The 25,332-nt window shown below is 52.8% G+C and overlaps 1 pseudogene; it reads right to left on the reverse strand.

Moving 5' to 3' along the window:
- Positions 1-20,762: 20,762 nt before the first annotated feature.
- LOC137625118 (5S ribosomal RNA) lies at positions 20,763-20,881 on the reverse strand (annotated as a pseudogene).
- Positions 20,882-25,332: the final 4,451 nt, after the last annotated feature.

Genomic DNA, 25,332 nt, shown 5'->3' on the forward strand with positions numbered 1-25,332 from the left:
ACTGCAAAGGGTCAGAGCTGTCCCAATGGCTACAGCCAGGACGCTGGACCTGTCCTGAAGGGACTGACTTCCGCTTTAAGGGTCTAGAAACTTTGCTCCAAGGTTTCTTTTGCGAGAAGCCTTCGGATGACGAGGAGAAAACAGCCTCGCTCGTCTTATGGTAGGGGCGATCTTGACGAGACACGCCCGATACCGCAGAGGGAACGTCTGTTCGTTGGTTAAAGCCTCTCGTCCCCTTAAGTCCTACGACATTACTTCTCCCTGGTGCAGGGGAGCCTGAAAGAGGTCTCGGACTAGGTGAACGACAAGCACGAACAGACGAACCCTCGGTCGCAACACTAAAAACACTTTGCGCACTAATCACTTTATCCCCACGATTTTCTAATGTGGCACTCTGACACTTTAACACATTCACATCCGCCATGAGTTGATTACGGTCCGATGCTAACGACTCAACTCTCTCGCCCAAAGCTTGAATGGCAAGCAACATATCCCGCATGGATGCTTCATGAGTGCTAGTAGAGGGTTCAGGAACAACTACTACAGGGGAAGGATTAGGTTCAGGGGCATGGGAGGAGGAAAAATCCAACGACCTAGAGGAGCTTCTCCTCACCCTATCTCTCTCAAGCTTACGAGAATATTTATCAAACTCTAGCCAGTCGAATTCCGAAAGTACCACGCACTCATCACACCGATCTCCTAATTGGCAGGTTTTACCCCGGCAATTAGAACACACGGTATGTGGGTCGAGAGAGGCCTTGGGAAGACGTTTGTTACAATCCCTAGCATTACATTTACGAAATTTAGGTCCAGGGATAGGAGAAGGGTCAGCCATTTTGAAAAGTCAAAGAAAATCCAAAAACAATCCAAAGTCATCAACAATAAACGCTATCCAAAAAAGGGTTCAAGAGTTTTAATTGAAGAGAAAAACACCTGTCACTGCGAAAGCTCAAAACCAAAAAGAAGTACTTCACCAAGAATGACGAAAACTCCAGGTCAACAGCGAGCGGAATCAACTTGTCGACAAGACCGACAGAGAAGAACTGAGGCTGTTTACATGTATATGCGGTATCTGGCCGATAGTCGGCACTGGTGGGCACACCCGCAACCTTCATGGCGATCGCTCGCGAGTTTTTGTGTTTCTGTCGAGCCGTCCGAGACGTCAGCTATTATATATTCACCGGCTAAGTTTAATATTTAAAAATAGATTTTTCGCTTCGCTCAAAATCCGTTATCTAGGCATGTTATTAGACACCAATCTCCACAAAGCCTTTCCATCAGGATGACATGGCTTGAGCCCAAAAATACCAGTCGTTGGGTCGGCTGCCGAGAGAACTTCTCGAGATTTACCATGATCCCTAGATCTTGGCAAAGTCCCAGAAGCCTGTCTCGGTGTCGAAGAAGTGTCGACTCAGAGTCTGCCAGGATCAGCCAGTCGTCCAGATATCGGAGGAGACGGATGCCGTTCCTGTGCGCCCACGACGAAATCAGGGTGAACACTCTGGTGACCACCTGAGGTGCTGTGGAGAGACCGAAGCACAGTACCTTGAACTGGTAGGTCTTCGAGTACTTCCTGGAAGACGGATGGATTGGAATCTGGAAGTACGCGTCCTTCAGATCCAGTGTGCACATGAAGTCTTGGGGTCTCACTGCAAGTCTGACCGTGTCCGCTGTCTCCATGCTGAACGAAGTTTGTTTGACAAACTTGTTCAGAGCTGAGAGATCGATGACGGGTCTCCAGCCTCCAGACGCCTTCTTTACAAGAAAGAGTTGACTGAAGAAGCCTGGGGAGCCGTTGACGACCTTGGAGAGCATCCTTCTTGAGCATGGACTCGACTTCTGCCCGAAGGGCTAGCCCCTTTGCCGATCCCATGGCATAGGAGCTCAACGACACTGGATTCGCTGTCAGGGGAGGTTGAGATGTGAATGGGACGCGATATCCTTGGCCGATCAAAGAGACTGTCCAGGGATCGGCCCCATGTTGCTGCCACCTGAGCACGCAACTTTGTATGCATCCCCCCACAGGTGGACACGCAAGGGGACTGCCAATCCTAGCGTTTACGGCCACGGCCGCTCCCACTAGGATTCCTGCCTCCCCTGGAGGATTTACCACCCCTCTTGTCCTTGACAGGATAGGGCTGTGGCTTAGACACCTTCATCTTAGCTGCCGGAGCCTGCTTCGGTGTCCTGCGAGGCTGCTGTTGATGCTGTTGTGGAGCTGGAGGCTTGTAGGGCCGAGATGTGAGGGCCCTTTGGAGGAGCGAATCCTGATTCGACTTCCTCCACCTCTCAGTTGTGCGTTCTACATCCTTGGGCTCAAACAAGCTTCCTCCAAGGATGGAGGAGTGTCTGAGCCTGCAGACATCCACAAAGGGGACCTTTGGATGGAACTTCTCGGTCACCGCATCGCGTTGCTTTAAGATTGAGTTGGCCCATAGGTTGGTAACCTGGTGGGCCAGGAACTCGATGGAGCGAGTGCCCGAGAGGAGGAAGGTCTCCAGGGCCTTCCTATTGCTCTTCTTAGACAAGTCCTCGGAGCGCAATAGGATGCCCAGAGAACCCAGCCAGACGTCCGGCCACGAGGTGGCCTGCATGGCACACTTCGCGACCTTCTCCTGGCTAAGGATCTCCGAAGCCGAGAATGTCACCTGCTGGGAGGAGAGCTTCTTAAGAGGAGTTCCCCTTGTGAGCTCTTCCACCGAGTGGTGGAGGGGAAGAGCTACACTGGACTCCCCCATGATCTCAAAATACCTTCTCTGCTGTAAACGAGGAAGTGGGAGGCGTTTGTTCCCGGCAGAGGAACGGCTGGAGGAGGCGAGTTCCGAGAGCTGAGCTTCAACCTTGTCTCTGGCACTCTTCACCCCCTGGGACCAAGGCAGAGCTGCACTGGCCCTTGGGGGTTTCTGGGTACTATAGACTTGGTCTAGGACCGTATCCTTGCCTTCGCGAGGGGCGATCTCCGGGTCCTTGAACCTGTTGAGTTGCCTCATCAGATTCAAGACCTGCCAAAAGGCATGCTCAGACTCATGCTGCTCTCCTCCCTGTGGACTGGCAGCTAAGTCTCCCGTCCCTAGAGGCTCTTCTTGGGGAGACACGTGGACGTTCTCCCGGGGTCTGGTTGGCTCTGGATGGATCCGTGAAGATGACTTAGGAATCGTCTTTAAGTCCTTGGGTTCCCTCCTGGGCGGGATACAGGACTCCAGCAAAGAGGTCTGGAAGGTACCTTCCAAGCGAGACGTTTCTCTTCCTGGAGGTGGGGTTCCCCCCATTGGTGCCGTGGGAGAGGCCCTCACCTCGCTGGACTCTCCTGAGGACGGAAAGACTTCGTCCACAGGAGAAGGAGAAAACGACCGCGAAGGGGATGGAGTCTTCCTGACGGACCTCTTAGGAGCCAACTTCTCCCTGGGAGAAGTCACCACGAAGTCCACTCCTCTCCTTCTCTTCAGCGGGGGCGAGTCTGTCTTTGGTCTGAGTCTCAGATCAGCGAGGGCTGGCTTCACAGCCTGCACCACCGCTTTCATCAGGTGACCAAACCAAGACTGACGGGTGACGGACGCAGTGTCAGTAATCCTCGCTGGAGGGAAGGGGATCTCCTGATCCTTCGGAGTGGACGCAACGGGGCCTACCTGAAAAGAAGAAAGGGAAGAATGTTGCCTGGACCTCTCCGGAGACTCTTCCTGGTCCTGGGTGAGAGCCCTGCGCTTGTGCAGTGGCGATCCTGATGGCGATCTGGAAGTACGTTTCCCTGTCGTAGGCACGAGCTGCGGGACCCGGCGAGAACGGGGGTCGCGCTGGCGCTCGCGCGATGGAGCATTCAGAGGGTCGCGCGCGGGCGGCTGCTGGACCGCGGATGCGTTCGCGCCCGGGCGAGTGGGCGCGCTCGCGAGTGGGCGCAAGGGCGCGCTGGCAAGGGCCCGCGTTGGCGCGCAGGTGAATGAGCGAGCGAGGGTAGAGGAGATCGCTGTCGGTCAGGAGAACGATGAAGCGCAGGAGATCGACGGCGCACTGAAGATAGATGGCGCGTGGGCGGGCGATGGCGCGTGGGCGAGCGATGGCGAGTCGGCGAGCGATGGCGCGTTGGCGAACGATGGCGCGTAGTACGCGCAGGTGATCAACCGCGCGCAGGAGATTTAGCGCGTGTACGCATCGGAGACCTGTGACGATCCGAGTCATGGGTGCGCTGGCGCGTTGGCGACCGCTTGCGCACAGGCGAAGGATCGCGCGGGCGCTCAGGAGATTGTTGGCGTGCAGGAGGGTGTCGACGCGCAGTCAGCTGAGGCACAGGATCAGATGGTGAGGAAACACGCAAGGGCGAGCGCTCGCAGTCGGGCTCAGGAGAGCACATGTGCGCTACTGCGCGCGAACGCGCAGCTGAGCACGCAGGGGAGCCCTGACGCGCAAGGGATTTACCCACACCGTGGGAGACATCCCTTTGCCCCGAAGGGACCGGTGCCCGTCGGGTGACGGGGTGAGAAGGCGCCTGCTGCGCATCTGCAACCAGGGGCGAAGGTAGGCCGGAAGGACTGGAAGGTCTGGCAGGCGTAGGAGATCGCGAGCGATCTGCGGAGAGGTCCAAGGACGTGGCTGCTACGGTCTGCTCCCGACGAGAAGAATCCTCTGCAGGGGAAGGCGGCGGTGAAGACGACCCGAAGAGGCGCCTCTTAACTCCCTTATAGGGAGAAGGAAGGCCCCTACGGCGAAGAGGAGGACGAGCCTTACGGCGAAGGTGGCCTGGAGGAAGGGCATCCACATCGTCGGTCCTCCGAAGAGGAGTCTCTGTCAGTGCGCTCCCCCGAGGAGGAGACGCACCCACAGGGGAGACCGTGGGACTCAACTTCCCCCTCGAAGGATGTTCGGAAGGGGAGGCTGAGCCTTCAGCAACGTCCGCAACAGCAGCAGCAGCAGAGGTTTGACCAAACCCGTCGGAAGCCTCTGCCACAACCACGTCAACAATAGACAGAGGGTCTACATCTGCTATTACCGGCGATTGCTTGACAGCAGCCCCCAACTGGATTAGGTCAAACAGGGCTTCCTTGGAGGGCAAGCCCTTAAGCCCCAAGGAAGCCCAAAGCTGAAAGAGATCATCATTAGACACAGCATGATCATCATCGTAATGAGAATCAAAATCCTCCCCCGGAGGAGGAGGGGGAGCTGCCCCGCTATGGGAGGCAACGCCCTCTCCCGCACCCCGAGGTCAGGAAACAGAACAATGGCCTACGCTACCACTCGACGGCCTCTCACGAGAGGCCGACCGAGTGGGAGCTTCGGAGGAGGTTCGGGCGGCGGAAGAAGAGTCCTTGGAGCCTTCCTTCTTCAAGGCAGCCCTTAAAGGAAAAAGGTCTCTCTTGGACTTCTTCTTACACCGCCGGGCAAACCTCTCCCACTGGGAGGTAGACCACTCCCTGCACTCACTACAAGTTAAGTCTCTAGCACACCGTTGACCTCGACACTGCGAGCAAAGGGTATGAGAGGATCCGTCTCGATCGCCGACATGAAGGTTCCACAGGGGCGGCCGGAGAGTCCAGGGCACTTGCGCATAATTGCGATGAAGGTAGAGGCCAACTTCCTAACACACAAAGCTGAAGAAAAAGAAAAAACAGATTAAGGCTGCCAAAAGCGAGGACGAATGACAGACACGTCTGCTCATCGTCCGAGCCAAAAGTGAAGTGAGACAATTCACCGGTGTGTGGGGGGGAGGGGTAGCAAGCTACCCCTTCCCCTACCCCTTTGCTAACTAGCACGGGGGGTAGTTAACCCTCGTTAAAATCTAATGGCTCGTCATTTTCAGCTACGCCGAAAGAAAACCCTATGTAAATAGCGTGGTTTGTATTTCGGTTACGGAACAAATCATTTTTAAACATAAAACTTACCCGCTGGTTATATAAGAATGGCTGATTGACACCTTTGGTGGCGGGTCAGAGACAGCAACATGATTAGAAATTCACTTAAGAGTTAAATATAACAAACCTAAGAGGTTCGTAACTAATAAGGAAGCTGACTTCAATGGTTCTCTGCCTCATTCTGTCTGCTATCCTTACGAGATCCAGCAATCCACCCAGGGGGCTGAAGATCTCTAGGTGCTGTCAAACAGTGCAATAACCTATAACTTGACAGGACCTCAACTAATACCCTTGTTCTGGGTGCTCTCAAGGAACAAAATGACCAGCTGACTAAATCAAAGATTGCGGAAGATGGTCGACCAATCTTCAGGTACAATCATAAAAAACATATATAAAAGTTCCAAGAGGAGAACAGGGGTACTAGGGATTGGGGGAAACGTAGTGGTGGATCCTTCATCTACTACTGCACTCGTTGCTACGAATGATCCCAAAGTGTAGCAGTTCTCATAAAGTGTCTGGATAAGGTATAAGTAATGTGAGGTAAATATAGGTTTATTCCTTCAAAAGGCTGTATGCACAATGCTTTGCAGAGAACAGTTTTGTTTAAAAGTTACAGAAGTTACCACAGCTCTAACCTCATGAGTCTTTACTCTTTCAACAGCTTAAGGTCTGCCTCACCAGTGTGAGTGAGCCTTTGCAATTAAAGTCTAAAAGAAATGATAGGGCGATTTAGACTTATGTAGCGCAGGCTTCTTGACTGCGCACCAAAGAGCCTCTGAATAGTCTCTTAACTCCTTTAGTCCTGTCCTGATAAAACTTCATCACTTTAACCGGACAAAAAATGATATTTTGATTATAAAATAAATTTTTTAATATACTTACCCGGTGAATATATAATAGCTGACGTCTCCGACGGCTCGACAGATTCCAAAAACTCGCTAGCGATCGCCGTGAAGGTTGCGGGTGTGACCACCAGCGCCGACTATCGGCCAGATACCGCATATACTTGTAAACATCTCCAGTTCTTCTCAGTCCCCTAGGTCTCTATCGGGGAGGAAGGGAGGGCCTTTAATTTATATATTCACCGGGTAAGTACAGTATATTCAAAAATTTATTTTATAATCAAAATATCATTTCTAAATATTAAACTTAGCCGGTGAATATATAATAGCTGATTCACACCCATGGTGGTGGGTAGAGACCAGTATTAATACAATAAAGGCGTATATGCTCAAGAGTTTTTGACAATTATTCAAAAAACAGACTTAAGTATAGGTACCTGGTAAGGAAGCAGACTCTGATTATTACTCTGCCTCATTAGTCCGCTATCCTCATGAAGCCCAGCGATCCTCTTAGGATGCCGAAAGACTCCCAGGATCTGCTATAACCAGGGTGAACACCCCTATAACAGGACCTCATCAATACCCTTAATCTGGGCGCTCTCAAGAAACAATATTTTGACCACCCGCCAAATCAAAAAGATTGCGAAAGACTTCTTAGTCTCCCGTACAACCCAAAATAAGATTAAAAATTTCAAGAGTAGATTAAAAGGATATTGGGATTAAGGGAATGTAGTGGTAGAGCCTTCACCCACTACTGCACTCGCTGCTACGAATGGTCCCAGTGTGTAGCAGTCCTCATAAAGAGTCTGGACATCTTTCAAGTAATATAAAGCGAAAACCGACTTGCCTCTCCAAAAGGTCGCGTCCATAATACTTTTAATGGGTCTATTTTGCTTAAACGCTACAGAAGTTGCTATCGCTCTAACTTCATGAGCCTTGACTTTAAGTAAATTATGATCCTTCTCACTTAATTGAGAGTGTGCCTCCCGAATCAAAAGTCTAATAAAATAAGACCACGCATTCTTAGACATGGGCAAAGAGGGCTTTTTAACGGAGCACCATAAAGCCTCTGAACAACCTCGTCGCAGTTTAGTTCTGGATAAACAAAAATTAAGAGCTATAACGGGGCACAGCACTCTTTCAACTTCATTCCCCACAATCTCCGTTCCAGAACCAACTTCGGATGTAGAAACGAATTTTCCCATAAGAATACATTGAAATAGGATTAATCCGTGGTTGAGCCCAAAAACCTATGATAACTTCTTAATAAACTACTACACATAATTTTCCCATGAGAATAATGCACACTAAATTAGATAATAGACATGTAAATAAGAAGAATTAGCAAAAAATTATAAATAAGAAACATGTTTTTAGCGTCACTTTACCTTAGAAACTCCAGCGCAGGTGTTGTTAGTCTTGCTACGCAGAGAGGAGACGGACGGGCGGAGAGGAGGTAGAGAGGTTAACTACGATAAACGTACACTACCGTAACTTATTCTAACTTACACTAAGTGAACTTTAACATAACTTAGCTTATTTTTTTTTTTTTTTTTTATATTTTTTTTTACATTTTCTTTTTTTCTTTTTGATGATTACGTAATTTTAATCACTTTCACTCTCTACACTTAAAATTGACTGAATTTCTTTCGCTTCACTCTTTTCTGTTTTCTTTGTTTCACTTTCTTCCGCTTCACTCTTTGCCGTTTTCTTCGAATCACTTACATCCTCTTCATCACGAGTTCGCTTTGCAGTTTTTTTAAAGAAATTATCGATAGATAATTGCTTGGTACGGCTTTTCAGAATGCTTCAAAAGTGAGTTAGGCAAACATCATCGAACTGCGAAACTACACGACAAACCTGCAATTTCTTTGGATGGTATTTGTCGATGAAGTCGACCACGTCTTGATATTTTCCTAACACCTCTTTTATATGCGCCGAACCTAACACAGGTTCTACCTCCTCGCTCCCTTCCTCGTCATCACTCATGTGCTCACACATAGCATGGAGTTCCTTGAGCTCATCCGTGGTAAGTTCGTCGTGATGTTCGGCGACGAGTTCCGTAACGTCAGCTGCGTCGACCTCCAGACCCATGGACTTGCCAAGGGAGACGATTTCCTCTACGACTTCCGCTGCACCCACCACGGGATCAGGTTCGGGGTCAAAACCTTCGAAATCTCGGGAAGAAACTGCATCAGGCCACAGCTTCTTCCAGGCAGAATTGAGGGTCCGTCGAGTTAATCCCACCCAAGCCTGATCTATGATCTTCAAGCAGTGCACGATGTTGAAGTGGCTCCTCCAAAATTCACGCAAAGTTAAGTTGGTGCTTTGCGTGACATTAAAGCACTGCTTAAATAAGTGCTTCGTGTACAGCTTCTTAAAATTAGAGATGACTTGCTCGTCCATGGGCTGGAGGATAGAGGTGGTATTCGGTGGAAGATACAGCACCTTTATGAACTTAAATTCATCGAAGATATCATCTTCAAGTCCGGGGGGGGGGGTGAGCGGGTGCATTGTCAAGGCATAGCAGGCACTTTAAAGGCAATATCTGTTCATGAAGATACTTCTTCACAGAAGGGCTGAAAACTTGGTTAACCCATTGCACAAAGAATTGCCTAGTGACCCAGGCCTTCGAGTTGGATCGCCAGAAAACATGAAGCTAATCCTTATCGACGTTGTGTGCCTTAAAGGCCCTAGGGTTCTCTGAATGGTAAACCAGTAAGGGCTTGACTTTAAAGTCCCCGCTAGCGTTGGCACATAGGGCAGGAGTCAACCTATCCTTCATTGTCTTATGCCCAGGCAATTTCTTCTCTTCGGCGGTGATGTAGGTTCGACTCGACATCTTCTTCCAAAACAGCCCGGTTTCATCACAATTAAACACTTGCTGCTCTACGTAGCCTTCTTCCTGCACGATCTTTTCGAAGTTTTTGACAAAGTCAGCTGCAGCCTTTGTGTCCGTACTAGCAGCCTCTCCGTGGCGAACAACTGAATGAATCCCGGAACGTTTCTTAAATTTCTCGAACCAGCCACGAGATGCCTTGAAATCATCTGAGGAAGGCTCGGTTGAACTCTCCCCAGCATCACCCCCAGACCTCTCCTCCTTCAAGTCCGTAAAGATGGCGTGCGCCTTCTCGCAGATGACGGTCTCGGTGATGGTGTCGCCAACGATCTCTCTGTCCTTGATCCACACTAGCAGAAGTCGTTCCATCTCTTCTATGATAGGGCTACGGCGTTTTGAAATTATGGTGATCCCCTTAAAAGGTTTCACTGCTTTAATAGCTTCCTTCTGTTTAAGGATTGTCGAGATCGTCGACATATTACAGCCATACTGTTTAGCAATTTCACTCACGCGGACGCCACGCTCATGTTTTTCAATAATTTCCTGATTAACTTCTAAAGAAAGCATTTCCTTCTTCCTTTTCTCACCACTACCACTACCACTGGCAAAACTAAGCCTTTAAGGACCCATACTTACGTAAATTACCGTTAAAGGATGTACGTAAAAAATCACGATTAAAACAGAGTTAATAGCAGAACGCACAGAGCACAACCGCAAGAAGCCGACGAGCACAGAGGACTGACCCAAGCCGCGCTAATTGAGGGTCCCTCCGAGGTCGAAGTGCTGCCTTCTATCGGCGGAAATAAAAAACACTTCAGGCGCTATGAGCACCGACTACGCGTACGAGTATTGTTTACTTTGGGTGTCGAAAAAAACATTCGGGTGTAGAGTTGGAACGTGTTCGAATTGTACTTCGCGTGTAGAAAAATTCGGATACAACCATACAACCGGTACGACGAAAATTGCTTACTTCGTGTGTCGAAATAAAATTCGGGTGTAGAGTCAAAAATTTGCTCAAATTTTACTTCGGATGTTGGAAAATTCGGATGTAGATACGTTCGTGTGTAGAGGTTCCACTGTATAAGCCACCACCGTGGTGTTGTCGCTCATCACCACCACAGAGTGGCCCGCCAGGACTTGGTGGAACTTCTGAAGTGCCAGGAACACGGCCTTCATTTCTACCAGGTATATGTGAAGGTACTTTTCTGATTCTGACCACAGGCCTGAGGTCCTGTGGTTCAGAACGTGGGCCCCCCACCCTTTCTTTGATGCGTCCGAGAACAACATCAAATCCGGGGGAAGGACGAGAAGATCCACTCCCTTTCGTAGGTTCTCGTCCGCCACCCACCACTGGAGGTCCGTCCGTACAGCAGGACCCATAGGGACCAAAGTGTCCGGGGAATCATGACCTTGATTCCACCGGGACTTGAGTCGCCACTGGAGGGATCTCATTCTGAGGCGGCTATTGGGAACGAGACGGGCCAGGGAGGAGAGGTGGCCGAGGAGACGTAGTCACGATTGGGTTGGGAGTTCTTCTCGATTGAGGAAAGGCCTCGCGACCTTCCTCAGCCTTGCTATCCTGTCGTCTGATGGGAAGGCTTTGTGGAGATTGGAGTCTATGATCATGCCTAGATATACCAGTTTCTGAGAGGGCTGCAGAGAGGACTTCTCGAGGTTTACCATGATCTCTAGATCCTGGCAAACTTGGAGGAGCTTGTCTCGGTGGCGAAGAAGGGTTGCCTCCGAGTCCGCTAGGATCAGCCAGTCGTCCAGATAACGAAGGAGACGGATGCCGATCCTGTGAGCCCACGAAGAGATCCGAGTGAACACTCTGGTGAACACCTGAGGGGCTGTGGAGAGACCGAAGCACAGCACCTTGAACTGGTAGATCTTGTTGTCTAGGCAAAATCTTAGGTACTTCCTTGAAGACGGATGGACTGGGATCTGAAAGTACGCGTCCTTCAGGTCCAGTATACACATGAAGTCTTGTGGTCTCACTGCGAGTCTGACCGTGTCTGCCGTCTCCATACTGAACGGAGTCTGCTTGACAAACCCGTTCAGGGTTGAGAGGTCGATGACTGGTCTCCAGCCTCCAGACGCCTTTCTCACAAGAAAGAGTCGGCTGTAGAAGCCTGGGGACCCGTCTACAACCTCCTGGAGAGCGTCCTTCTTCAACTTGGTCTGGACTTCTGCCCAAAGGGCTTGCCCTCTTGTCGATCCCATGGCAAGAAAGCTCAACGACACTGGATTCGCTGTCAGGGGAGGTAGAGAGGCTGCGAACGGGACACGATAACCCTGAACGATCACGGAAATCGTCCAGGTATCTGCCCCGAGTTGCTGCCACCTTCCACCTTATTGCGCAACTTTGTAGGCATCCCCCCACTGGTGGACATGCAGGGGGACTGCCAACCCTAGTGTTTACGGCCTCGCCTGTTACCTCTAGGGTTCTTGCCTTCCCTGGAGGACTTCTTGCTCCTTCTGCTCTTGGCAGGAAAGGGCTTAGACACCTTCGGCTTCGTTCCAGTGGTCTTCTTCGTGTCCTTAGCTGGACGGGGCTGTTGAGCCGCTGGAGGTTTGTAGGGCCTCGATGTCATGGCCCTATGGATGAGGGAGTCCTGGTTGGACTTCCTCCACCTCTCAGCGGTAAGCGCCACGTCCTTAGGCTCAAACAAACTCTTACCGAACACGGAAGAGTTTCTGAGCCTGCTAATCTCCAAACTGGGAACCTTCAGGTGGAACCTCTCAGCCACAGCGTCCCGACGTTTGAAAATCGTATTGGCCCAAAAGCTCGAGACTTGGTGGGCCAAAAACTCAATGGTCCGCGTGCCTGAGAGCAAGAAAGTCTCCAGTGCCTTCCTGGTGCTTTCTTTGGAGAGGTCCTCAGACCACACCGGGATGCCCAGAGACCCCAGCCAGATGTCAAGCCACGAAGTTGCCTGCTTGGCACACTTAGCGACCTTCTCCTGGCTTAGAATCTCAGTAGCTGAGTAGGACACGTGCCGGTTGGAGTCTCTCTATAGAGGGACTCCCCCGGTGAGTTCTTCCACGGAGTGATGAATCGGAAGACCCAGACAAGACTCCTCAAGGATCTCAAAGTACCTCCTCTGATGGACTCGAGGAGGAGAGAGGAGCTTGATACCGGCGCTGGATCTGCTGGAGGAGGCAAGCTCAGAGAGCTGGCCCTCGACCTTGTCCCTGGCACTCTTCATCCCCTGAGACCAGGGCAAAGCTGCACATGCCCTAGAGGATTTCTGGGTGCCGTAGACACGGTCCAAGACCATGTCCTTACCTTCATGAGGAGGAATCTCAGGGTCTGGGATCCCGTTGAGGTTCCTCATGAGGGTCAGGACATGCCAGAAGGCATGTTCTGACTCTTGGTACTCTCCTCCTGAAGGACTGGCAGCGAAGTCTCCCGTCCCCAGTGGCTCTTCCTGGGGGGACACGTGGACATCCTCGGAAGGTCTAGATGGTTCCTGCCTGATCCTTGTTGACGATTTAGGGATCGTCTTAGAGTCCTTCGGCTCCCTTCTGGGCGGGATACAGGACTCGAGTAGCGATGGGTGCAGGATCTTTTCCACCCCTGGACGAGAAGACTTCTCAGGGAGAGGCGGAATTTCCCCCATTGGTGCGATGGGGGAACGGTCCGGCTCGTCCGACTCTCCTGAGGATGGGTAATCCTCATCCGCAGGGGAGGGAGAGAAAGTCTGGGAGGGGGAAGGAGCCTTGCGCAAGGATCTGTGAGGAGACAAAATAGGCCTTGGAAGTGTTTCCACGGGAGAGACTCCTCTCTTCCTCTTCAGGGGGGAGGAAGCTGCCACTGATTTGTGGCCAATGTCAGAGAGGGTGGGCTTCATCGCCTGCACAAGAGCTCTGACCAGGATACTGAACCAGGGCTGCTGGCTGACTGTCGCGCTGTCAGACACTCCCTCTGGAGGGAAGGGGATCGTTCGATACCTTGGAGGAGTCGACAAATGCGGGTTCGCCTGAGAAGCTGAAAAGGAAGAGTCCTTAGACCTGTCCGGGAACAGCCCCTCCTCCGACGAGCGCGCTGTTCTGCGCTTGCGGGGAGGGGAACGAGACGAAGACCTGTCCGCCTGGCGACGCTCGCGCTGGAAGTCGCGTGATGGGCCCTGATCAGGGTCGCGCGTGAAAGGATCGCGTAACACAGGAATCTCGCGCTCGCGCGCATGGGCGTGGGCGAGAGAGGATGGTGGAGCAGGCGCGGTGGCGCGTAGGCAAGGCCACAGGCGCGTGAGAGCGATGACGCGCAGGAGATGGTGCGGGCGCGTGGGCGCAGGGGGCGTGTGGGCGCCGGGGGCGTGTGGGCGCAGGGGGCGTGTGGGCGCAGGGGGCGCGCAGGAGCTGGAGCGGGCGCGTGGGCGCAGGCAGGAGATGGCGAGGGCGTGTAGCGCGCAGGAGCCGGAACGGGAGGCGGCCGGATACGAGGACGCGCAGCATCCTGATGCGGCACTGGAGGGCGCGAGAGGTCAGTGGCACCTGGGCGCATATCCGGAAGAACCGGGCGAGGGCGCGAGAGCGCCGGTTCAGGATAGCGTGAGGAAGGGATGGCGCGTTGGCGCGTATGTAGGCGCTGGTCCGAAAGGACAGGCATACTAGCTTGTGGGCGCGCAGGTGATCATGGGTGCGTATTGCGCGCATCAGGATGTGGACGCACTGGTGTGCACTGCTGCGGTGGGCAAGCAGGACACGTGGCTGGATTAGGGCGCACAGGCGTGCGCTGGAGGGTTGCATGGGGCGCCTTGATAACTGGAACTGGGTGCGCAACCGGAGCGTCGCGCGCGGCTGGAACGCATGCAGGATCGCGCGGTCTGGAAGGAGAGCCCTGGGGTGCCTGTGAGCGCCCGTGCGCTAGCTTAGGCGCCTCCTAGGTGGCGCGCTGAGATGTAGAAGCGCGCTAGCACATTGGCGAGCGCGTGAGCGCTGGGACTGTAACTGCGCATGGGCGCGCTTCGCACGTAACTCCAGACGGGCGCTGCGAGTCCAGAGGAACCTGTGAGCGCCTGTGTGCTAGCGTAGGAACCTCTTGGACTGCGCGGGACGAGGCAGGAACCGGGGAATGCTGGGGCGCAGGTGGGCGCGTGTGCGCAGGTGGGCGCTGGTGCGCTGGAACAGGAACTGCTGGTGGGCGCCGGGGCGCAGAAGGATGTGGGCGCGCAGGGGAACCCTGGCGCCTAGCAGGAACAGGGGTGCGCACGCGCGCAGGTGAGCATTGTGGCGCTAAGACAGGAACAGTTGCTGCAGCAGGAGGGCGCGCAGGAAGAACCTGGTGCTTGAGGGCAAGAGGCGCAGTTTTGCGCTCAAGTCCCTTAGGCCCCGAAGGGCGCGGTGCCTGCGCAGTGGCAGGATCAAGTGGCGTGCAACGCGCATACGCAACATCAAAAGGGTGACGGCAAGTCAGCAGGTCTGGAGGGAGACTGGTCACAGGGTCCTGAAGGACGACCATCATCCGAAGGGGATCGCGAACGATCCCCGGAGAGGTCTAAGGTGGTAGCTGGCAGGATCGGCGAACGGCTAGTCGTCTCCTCCGCAGAGGACTGTGGTGACGACGAGCCGAAGAAGCGCCTCCTAACTCCCTTATGAGGGGAAGGAAGGCCTGTACGGCGAAGGGGAGGACAAGCCTTCCGTCTTATACGCCCACGAGGAGCCGTTGGATCAGCAAGCTGACCATCAAGGGGCCTCCGCAGAGGAGTCTCTGTAAGTGAACTCCCCCGAGGGGAAGAATCACCGGCAGGAGACACCGTGGGACTTAGATCCTCCCTCGAAAGGTGTTCGGAGGGGGAATATAAGCCGTCAGCTACCTCAGCAACAGGAACGGGGGTTTGACTAGACCCACGAGATGTCTCCATCACAACAACGTCAACCACAGACAGAGAATCTATCCCTGCTGTAGTTGGCGATTGTTTGACAGCTGCACCAAGTTTGATCATGTCAAACAGGGCTTCCTTGGAGGGCGAACCATGCAGCCCCAAGGATGCCCAAAGCTGTAACAAATCACGATTAGACATATTCAAATCCTCCTCTGGGGGAGGAGGGGCAGCCGCCTCGCTATGGGAGGCGACTACCTCTCCCGCACCCCGGGATCGGTCAACAGCAGTACGGTTTACGCTACCACTCGCCGGCCTCTCGGAAGAGACCGCTCGAGGGGGAGCTTCGGAGGAGGAAAGGGCTACGGAAGAAGATGTCCTGGAATTTTCTCTCTTCAATGAAGCCTCTGAAGGAGAAAGATCCCTTTTAGACTTTTTCTTCCGGCGCCGGGCAAACCTCTCCCACTGGGAGGTAGACCACTCCCTACATTCTATACAAACATTACCACTATCACACCGCTGGCCCCTACAGTGAGGACATTAGGTGTGGGGATCGGTGTCGACCGCCGACATAAGGGTCCCACAAGGGCGGCCGGGAAGTCCAGGGCAAGTACGCATAGTAGTAGAGGCCAACTTCAAACACACTGGAAAAGAAAAAGCAAAAACAGATTAAATATGGCAGTCAAAGCGAGGGAGAGAGCAGACAGGTCTGTTCTCTGCCCGAGCTAAAAGTAAAGTGTGAGGGGGGGGTAGCTAGCTACCCCTCCCTAACCCCCGCTAACTAGCAGCAGGGTAGTAAACCCTCGTTAAAACTTTTATGGCTCGTCATTCAGCTACGCTGAAGTAATTACCCCATGTAAATAGCGTGGTTTGTATTTCAGTTACGGAACAAAGCGTGGTTTGTATTTCAGTTACGGATCAAACCCTAATTAAATAGCGTGGTTTGTATTTCGGTTACGGAACAAATCCCGCTTGGACTTCTTCCGTCACCGAGAAAACCTCTCCCACTGGGAGGTAGACCATTCCCTACACTCACCACACTTATTAGTTCTATCACACCGCTAGCCCCTACAATAAGGACAAAGGGTGTGAGGGTCCGTCTCGACCGCCGACATAAACGTACCACAAGGGCAGTCGGGTAATCCAGGACACTTGCGCATAATAGCAGAGGCCAACTTCACAAACACACCTGTAGAAGAGAAAGCAAAAATGCATTAATGGCTGTCAGAGAGGCGAGGGTGTGAGCGGACACGTCCGACTACCACCTGAGCCGAGAGCAAAGCGAGTTCAAGCACAGGTGTGTGTGAAGGGGGGGGGTTAGCAAGCTACACTCCCTAACCCCTGCTAACTAGCGGTGGGGTAGTAAACCCTCGTTAAAATTCTAATGGCTCGTCATTTCAGCTACGCCGAAAGTAATAACCCCTATTAAATAGCGTGGTTTGTATGTCAGTTACGGAACAAACAACATTTACAGAAAATTATATTGGAAAATTTATCAATTTTTTTCAAATTTTATAGTGGCACTAATCATTTCTTCCCTTTCAGGTAGAAAACTTTTCTGTATACAGTGGTACCTCTACATACGAATGTTCCAACATACGAAGTAAAATTCAACCAAATTTCTGCTTCGACATTCGAAGTGTTGCTCCAACATACGAAGTAAACATTACGCCATTGAGCGTCGAGTGCTCAGTTCTCTGTTCGTGTGTGTATCGTGTGGTTGTCCTCTGTTTGGTCTGTTATTAACAGTGCTTATTTTCTTCCTTTTCTCACATTTCCTTTTTGATTTTACCTATAATCATGGTGCCTAAGAAGCTAAGTTTCAGTACAGGAAGAAGGCCATTCTTTCATTAGAATTGAAGCAAGAAATTATAGAAAAACATGAGAGCAGTGTGCATGTGAGTGATACTGTATGGCTAAACAATATGGCCGGAATAGGCCTATGATCTCAAGGATCATCAAGCTGAAGGCAGCCATTAAAGCAAATAACCATCGGAGGGGATCACCATTATTACAAGACATCGTAGCAATACCCTGGAAGAGATAGAACGCCTTTTGTTGATAGGGATAAAGGACAAAGAGATTGTTGGCAACAATCATTTGTGAGAAGGGCCAGCGTGATGAACAGAAAGAAAGAAAAAAGTGAAGCAAAGAAAACCAAGATAGCATTAACAAGCTCTTTTAAATAAGACTTCTCTCTTTTTCTGTTTCTCTCTAAACATAGCATTGACATGTTCTTTAAATAAAATCTCTCTCTCTCTCCTCTCTCTCTCTCTCTCTCTCTCTCTCTCTCTCTCTCTCTCTCTCTCTCTCTTTCTCTCTCTCTCTCTCTCTCTTCGCTGTTATAGTGTTAGATACGTCTATTATTTTTTCCCGAGAGAGATATAGAGAGAGATTAAACAAAAATGTGTTTAGAGTACATATGATTTTTAACAGCGTCAACGAGTTGAAAAACAATTAAATGTAACTAAGAAAGTATTAACAGCTAATCTGAATTCCTTTATTAACTAAAATGACAAATTCGAAGATAATTTGTATTTTTCCTAACCATACAAACCTTATCTATTTACATTGGGTTTACCTTTTAGCGTAGCTGAAATGGCGAGCCATTAGAATTTAACGAGGGTGTATTACCCCCGCGCTAGTTAGCGGGGGGGGTAGGGGAGTGGTAGCTAGCTACCCCTCTCCCCCCTTCACACACCGGTGAAGCTCACTTTCACTTAGAGGTAGGACTTGTCTTGGGGGACAGGGCTGGCAGGCAAATATATGTAAATAGCTAAGGTTTGTATGGTTAGGAAAAATACAAATTATCTTCGAATTTGTCATTTGTTCCGTAACCGAAATACAAACCACGCTATTTACATTGAGTGACTTACCCCTTAGGTAGGGTGGAAAGTCCCCAGCCATACTGGCTTTGGCTTTACCCAGGGACTCAGAATCCGAGTGAGTCGCACTCGAGAAAAGGAGTCCCTGCACCACACAAGTTCCTTGCTCCGCAAGGAACCGTGTGGCCTACATAAGCTTGTGTGTGAAGGAAGAAGTGTGACCCGTCCTAGGCAGTTGACCTGGAGTTCCAGAAGGAACTCTGGGTTAGGACGTTCCCAATACCACCTCGTCAGGGTATGGGGGACGCGACAGTATTGACTCAATACTCGGAACACAAGGAAGCATGGTTTACCTGCAGAGGTTTGAGGTCAGCTATGCAGAGACCAGGATGCTGCTTCCCCGTAGAGGGGATGATGAAGAAAGAAGTAAGGGCCAGACATACTTCTTTCGTTCATGCAGACTAAAACCTGATAACAATGCCCTCAACCTTCTGCTACCTGTCCAAAAAGGAGCCTGAGGTTAGACCAGCTGTTGTGTAGCCACCACAGAGCGATAGAAAACGTATCGAAACTCCTGTGGGTCACGCCCTGCAGGAAGCGGGCTTCGAAGGTCATTAGACGCTTCCAGACTCCAGCTTGTAGCACCTGCGTCACAGAGTAGTATTACTCGAAGGCGAGGGACGTTGCGATGTATCCGACATCGTGCTGTAGGGCGACGTGACGGGGGAGGGTCTGGAGTCAGGTCGAGATGAATGTCCTTGAGTCCGAGCTGAAGAGGTATACTGGTGACTCTCCCCCGTGTCCTTCTTGTGCTCCCAAACCGGCTGCAACTGAGGACAATTGCAGCTGTTCCCAAAGCTAACCTCTCGATTCCTTTACTGGCAAGAAGGAGAAGGTTTTGGGACATCACATACAGAATGGTGACTCGAAATCTTGAAGGAATTGGACCGAAGGGCCGGGACCCCAAGATTCTGAGTCTAGCCAACAACTCAGGAGCGAACCTGAATGTTGCCTTCCCCCATTCCTTAGAAAGGGCGGAGTCGTACGAGACCAAGAAGATTGCTTACACACTGGCCGCGGACAGAGTGAGCAGGAGCCCCAAGACGGAATACGATCAGAGGCCTGATGTAAAGGGTCTTGAGAAGATCTCTTAAGGGACTAAAAAGTCCGAGCCATGCTCCAAGTTGGAGGTCTCACTCCGACTAGGGCAGGGACGTTCACAGCTTCGCATGAGCGACGAAAGGTCCAGCGGGAAGGAAAAAGTTATTCCTTTAAGCCTGAAGGTCAGGGAAAGGCTGAGCGACAGGCTTCATTGCCGAGAGCGGAAAGGAGTTTCCTCCCGCCGAAAGGCAATAAGTTCGTTATTGCTGGAGAAGAGGCCTCAAGGGAAGAGGTATATCTCCCACGACACCAACCATCGAAGACTCTCCACTTCGCCTGGAAGACCCCTGCGGATGACTATCGCAGATGACGCGACCTCCGTCCCGCGACTGTAGCGGGTTGTCTCTTCTTGAGGAGGAGGCGTAGTGTCTCAAGGCATGAAGCCGAAGCGACGCCCCGGCTCGTGAAAGATGTTGCAGTGTGGTTGTTCGAGTAGCCTGTGCCGTGGGAGAAGCTCTCCCGGGAGTTCCGTTAGGGGAAGCAGAGGGTCCGGAAACCGTTCTGCGCATAGTCTCAGTGGAGCTCTCAGGGCCATTGAAAGGTTGACAGACAACCTGGTCTTGTTGAGACCCATTCTCAACAGACAACAAAGGAGGGAAGACGCAGGAGTCGATGTTGTCCCACCATCACTGGAATGCATCTTGCCAGAGTCTTGGGGTCTGAGACTGGGGGGAAGAACAGCGGAAGCTTGAGGTTCCAAGCTGTCGCGATCAGGTCCCCCAGACCAGGACTTGCTGGTTACTCAAGGCCAAAGACCCCCAGGTACACTCTCTCTACGAGGCTCTGCTCGGAAAGTCGGAGAGAACATTCTTCTGCCCGGAATGAGAGAGCCGATGGTGGTATTGAGAGGATCTCAAATCATCTCAGTATCTCTACTGCAAGATGCGAAGGTGTGAAAATGCGTTCCCTGCTGGTTAGAACACGCCAGTACCATGAAGTTGACGCGCACGGAGCGACTCGGCAGGAGCTGTAGGATCTGTAGAGGGGCCAGACTACGGCCCATAAGCCTTCCTGAATGATGGAGAGGTATCCTTCAGGCCCTGACCATAGGCCTGGACCGGAACATGCCCCCCCCCCCCCCTTTTCTTTGACGAGTCCGAGAACAGCATAAAAAATGTGGGGAGAGGACGAGAATATCCACTCCCATCAAGGGGTTCCATAGGTTAAAACCCATTGCAGGTCTAATCGTTCCGCTGGTCCCATAGGGGCCAGAAAGTCCGGTTAATCGTTGCTTTGAAACCACCGGAACTTGAGCCGCCCCACAGGGAACTTATCCTGAGGCGACCGTTCGGAACTTTAGACGGGTCAATGAGGAAAAGAGAACTAGGAAACGTTCCAAGGTAGGGCTGAAAGCTCTGCTTGACTGAGAACAGGTACTGCGACTCTCCTCAGCCTTGCCACAGTCAACTGAAGGGAAGGCTCAGAGGCGGCGGCAACAGAATCTGGCGTCCCCAGGCGGTTACCCATCCAAGTACTGACCAGACCCGACGTTGCTTAACCTCGCTGGACGGACGAGAAGCGGGGTTTCCAACGTGGTAAGGTCGTTGACTCAATATCATGGCTAGATACTCCAGATGTTGAGGCAGAAGAAGAGAAGGCTCCCAGCAAAATACCATGAACCCCTACTCATGGTAAGCATCTTAAGCAGGAATACCTGTAGTCTAGGCTGAATTCCACGAGCTTCCTGGAAGATGGATGGAATGGAAACTGAAAGTACCCGTCCTTCCGATCCAGGGCCTAAGGAGTCCTGTCGCCTCGTTACCAGACTGATCGATTCTGCTGTTCCACGCTGGACGAAGTTTGTTCGACAAACTTGATCAGGGCTGAGAGGTCGACTACGGAACTTCCGTCTCAGATACTTCCTTACAAGAAAGGATCGACTGAAGAAGCCGGGGGTGAAGCCGTCGACGATCCTATGGAGGACCTTCTCCTAAGGCATGGATCATTCTGCCCAAACGGGCAAACTCTTGCCGACCCTATGGCATAGAGGTTCAGAGACACTGAATTCGCTGACAGAGACGGCAGGCGCGATATCCTTGGCTGATCACAGAGATCGTGCAGGAATGGGCATCGGGAAGCTGACATCCGGATGAGTAACCTTAGGCATCCTCCCAGCGTGAAACCTGCAAGGGGGGGGGGCCAATCCTAGAGTTCGTGAACTCTGCCGTTCCCTCTAGGACTATGCCTCCCCGGGAGAGCCTCCCGTGCCACCTGTTCCTGACAGGAGGGAACTGCTATTGGACACCTTGTCTCAGTTGTCGTAGCCAGTCCGATAACTTAGGCCGACGTGGCTGAAAGAAAGAGGCGCTGGAGCCCTGCAGGGTCTGGAAGAAAGCGCCTTGGAGGAGTGAAAACGGAAGTCGATTTCCTCCGCACAACCGCTGTCTATGTCTCTGTCCTTGGGCACAAACAAACTCTTCTCAAGGATGGAAGGGTGTCTGAGGTTGTCGACATCCATGGATGAGACACCCGAAAGGAAGCCCTCGGTCATTGCGTCCAGATGGTCCAACATCGAGCTTGCCCGCAAGTTTGATACTTGACGACGAAACGCCAAGGTGCTTGAGCCCGAGAGGAGGAAAGTACCCATGACCTTCCTGTAGCTTCCTTGAACAAAACCTCGGGTCACAACCGAGGAGGGAAAGGACCTGGTAAGCCCCTTTCACGAGATGGAGAAGAGGAAGGGGTAAACCAGTAACCCCTTGGCCGATGGAGAAATCTCGAACGGAAAGCCCCCCGGCAAAAACCCCTCCAGGGAATGACGGGGAAGGGCTAACCCAGGTTCTGGAAAGAAGAATGTTGCTCAGACCTCCCTGAAGATTCTTCCTATTCTTGCATGTGCCATGCTCTGCGCTTACGGGGTGAGGAAATACGCTCCAGAAGACCCGCCAGGCTGGCCATGCTGCCATACCCCAAAGGGAATCGCAGTCGCAATCGCCCTGGCGCTCGCGCGATGATAAATCAATGGTTTAGGCGTGGGCGAACGTGGAAGCGCCCATGCGCGGGCACGCAGGAACGCAAACAAAGGTGAGCGAAGGAGCGCAGAAGGAGGGCGAGCGTGGTAGGAAGGGCGAGAGCTGGTGGTCGGCGAGCGATAACCCATAGGCGAGCAATGGATACTGCAAGAATTAAGCCGACGTTCGCGCGGCGGAGCACCGTTGGTCCGCGCGACGGAGCACCGTCGGTCCGCGCGACGGAGCACCGTCGGTCCGCGCGACGGAGCACCGTCGGTCCGCGCGACGGAGCACCGTCCGTCCGCGCGACGGAGCACCGTCGGTCCCGCGCGACGGAGCACCGTCCGTCCGCGCGACGGAGCACCGTCCGTCCGCGCGACGGAGCACCGTCGGTCCGCGCGACGGAGCACCGTCCGTCCGCGCGACGGAGCACCGTCCGTCCGCGCGACGGAGCACCGTCCGTCCGCGCGACGGAGCACCGTCCGTCCGCGCGACGGAGCACCGTCCGTCCGCGCGACGGAGCACCGTCCGTCCGGGCGACGGAGCACCGTCGGTCCGCGCGACGGAGCACCGTCCGTCCGCGCGACGGAGCACCGTCCGTCCGCGCGACGGAGCACCGTCGGTCCGCGCGACGGAGCACCGTCCGTCCGCGCGACGGAGCACCGTCCGTCTGCGCGACGGAATACCGTTGGTTCGCGCGCGAGCGAACATTGGAGAGCATGTGCGAGGTCGCGCATGAGCATAGGCGTGCAGGCACGTGGGCGTGCGGTCGCGCGGGCACGTGGGCGTGTGGACGCGCAGGCACATGGGCGAGCGGAGGCGGTCGGGAGACCGATGACGCGTAGGCGGGCGATGGCGCGTTGACGAGCGATAGCGCGTTGACGAGCGATAGCGCGTTCCGGCGAGCGATAGCCCGTAGGTGAGTGAAGGCGCGTTGGCAAGCGATGGCGCGTCGGCAAGCGACGGCGCGTCGGCAAGCGACGGCGCGTCGGCAAGCGACGGCGCGTTGGCGAGCGGTGGTGCGTTAACAAAACGCTAGCGCGCAGGTGAAGAATCGCGCGGGCGCGTAGGCGATTGCCAACGCGAGAGAGACTAGTGATGGTTAGCGCGCATCGCGCTAAAAGAAGGCCCGCAGGTGCATCAGGAAGGTGAGCGCTGAAGCAAGCTGTTAATCAGGCGATCCTAGACGGTCAGAAAACCGTTGGCACCCATTGGTGCGTGGCAAAAAAGGGCGCGCAGATGTGCGCTGGCGATTGAAGAAAGCTGGCGCACAGAAGGACAGAAGTAAAGGTGAGCGCTGGCGAGCAGGAGGAAGATCTACGGCAAGACTCAGCTACCGGAGATCGTGGTCCACAGCAGGCGAGCGCTAGATTGCTACTGATGGTGTTCAGGGGAACTGACACGAGTGGCAGATCGATGGCGATCGTTGACGCGTAGGAGATCGCTGACGAGCAGGTGAAACGTTGACGTGTCTAAGGTCGCTGGCGAGCTGGTGATCGCTGGCGAGCAAAAGGCAACGCGTGGAAGCCTGTGCGTAGAAGAAGAGTTCTTGACCAAGACCTGAACCGAAGTTCTAGATCGCGAGGGCGAACGTGGGCTCGTAACAGGAACCAACAGGAACAGTAGAGACGATCATCATGAGAGCGCTGACGAACAGGAGAGCGCTGACGAACAGGAGAGCGCTAGCGATCAGGAAAGCGCTGATGAGCAGGAGAGCGCTTGTGCGCTAACACTGAGCTGAAGCAAGAGAACGCCTGTGCGCTAACACTGAGCAGGAGAGAACACAGCAGAAGGGCGCGCAGGGGAACCCTGACACGCAAGGGAAGAACCCCCGTGGGAGGCAACCCTTTGCCCCGAAGGGATCGTTGTCCGTTGGGAGACTGATGTCCGTCGGAAGACCGTTGTCTGTCCGCCGGGAGACCGATGTCTGTCGCAAGACCGTTGTCCGTCGGGAAGACCGTTGCCTGTCGGAAGACGAGGTAAGACTGCTGTCCATCTGCACCAGGGGCGGAAGATCAAGAATAAGGAGTTGTAGGCTGCATACGGAGATTCAAAAAGGCGCCTCTTAGTACCCTTATAGGGAGATGGGAGGCCCTTACGACGAGGCGGACGGTGAGCCTTACGGCGAAGGAGGCCAACAGCAACAACAGCAGAAGAATCCTCCGAAGAGGAGTCTCTATGAGTGTACTCTCTCGCGAACGAAAGAGAAACACTTCGTAGAAGAGACTGGTCAGCCAGTGACCTAAAAGGAGCAATCCTCCGAAGAGGGGCTCCTGCAGTTGCCCAGCCCCTTGAGCGAAACTGCAGGTGCGACCGCTCAGCACCAAGAGCATAGTCGCATGAAAAAAAGGCAAGAGAAGAACCCCCAAAAAGGGGAAAAACTCAAGCCTGGACAGGAAAAACTTCCCTCGAACGGAAGGAAGGTTACCCACCCAAGGAGGCGAGCCTCCTGAGAGTTCTAAAATGAACTGGAGAGCTGTCAATCGTCACAGGAGTACTTCCAGTAGAAGGAGACACGCCCCTGACGAAAATCCATAGGGGAGGCAGCAACAGCCGAATCCCCAGGCCTCAACAAGACAGCTCACACCGTTGCCATATTACAGAAACGAACTAGATCGGTAACTGTAAAAAAATAAAACAAAAATCATTAGTACACATTCATTCCCCCGGGAAGGCTCCGAAGAGGAATCCCGAGGGAAAGGAACACAAGAATTACACAACAGGCACGTGCCCTCACAACCACTTACACTCACGGAAGGAGAGCTGTAACCAAAACAGAATTATAACAATTATATATTGTAACTATGTAATTATGTAATTCAAAAATGAATGAACACTAAAGAAAGAACGAAAACCCCGAAAGGAATCGTTCTACAAAGCTGAAAAAACAACAAATACAATTAGAGTCATAAACTAATTGAGACAAACGTAGGGCGTAGCAACACCCCCACACGGGAAGGAAGCTACAAAAGGCGTAGTAACGTAGTAAAAGGGTGAACGACCTCAAGAGAGAGAGAGAGAAAGACCGAAGTCAAACTCGATCGCAACC

The sequence above is a fragment of the Palaemon carinicauda genome, chromosome 31 (genome assembly GCF_036898095.1).
Source record: "Palaemon carinicauda isolate YSFRI2023 chromosome 31, ASM3689809v2, whole genome shotgun sequence".
Classification (NCBI taxonomy): domain Eukaryota; kingdom Metazoa; phylum Arthropoda; class Malacostraca; order Decapoda; family Palaemonidae; genus Palaemon; species Palaemon carinicauda.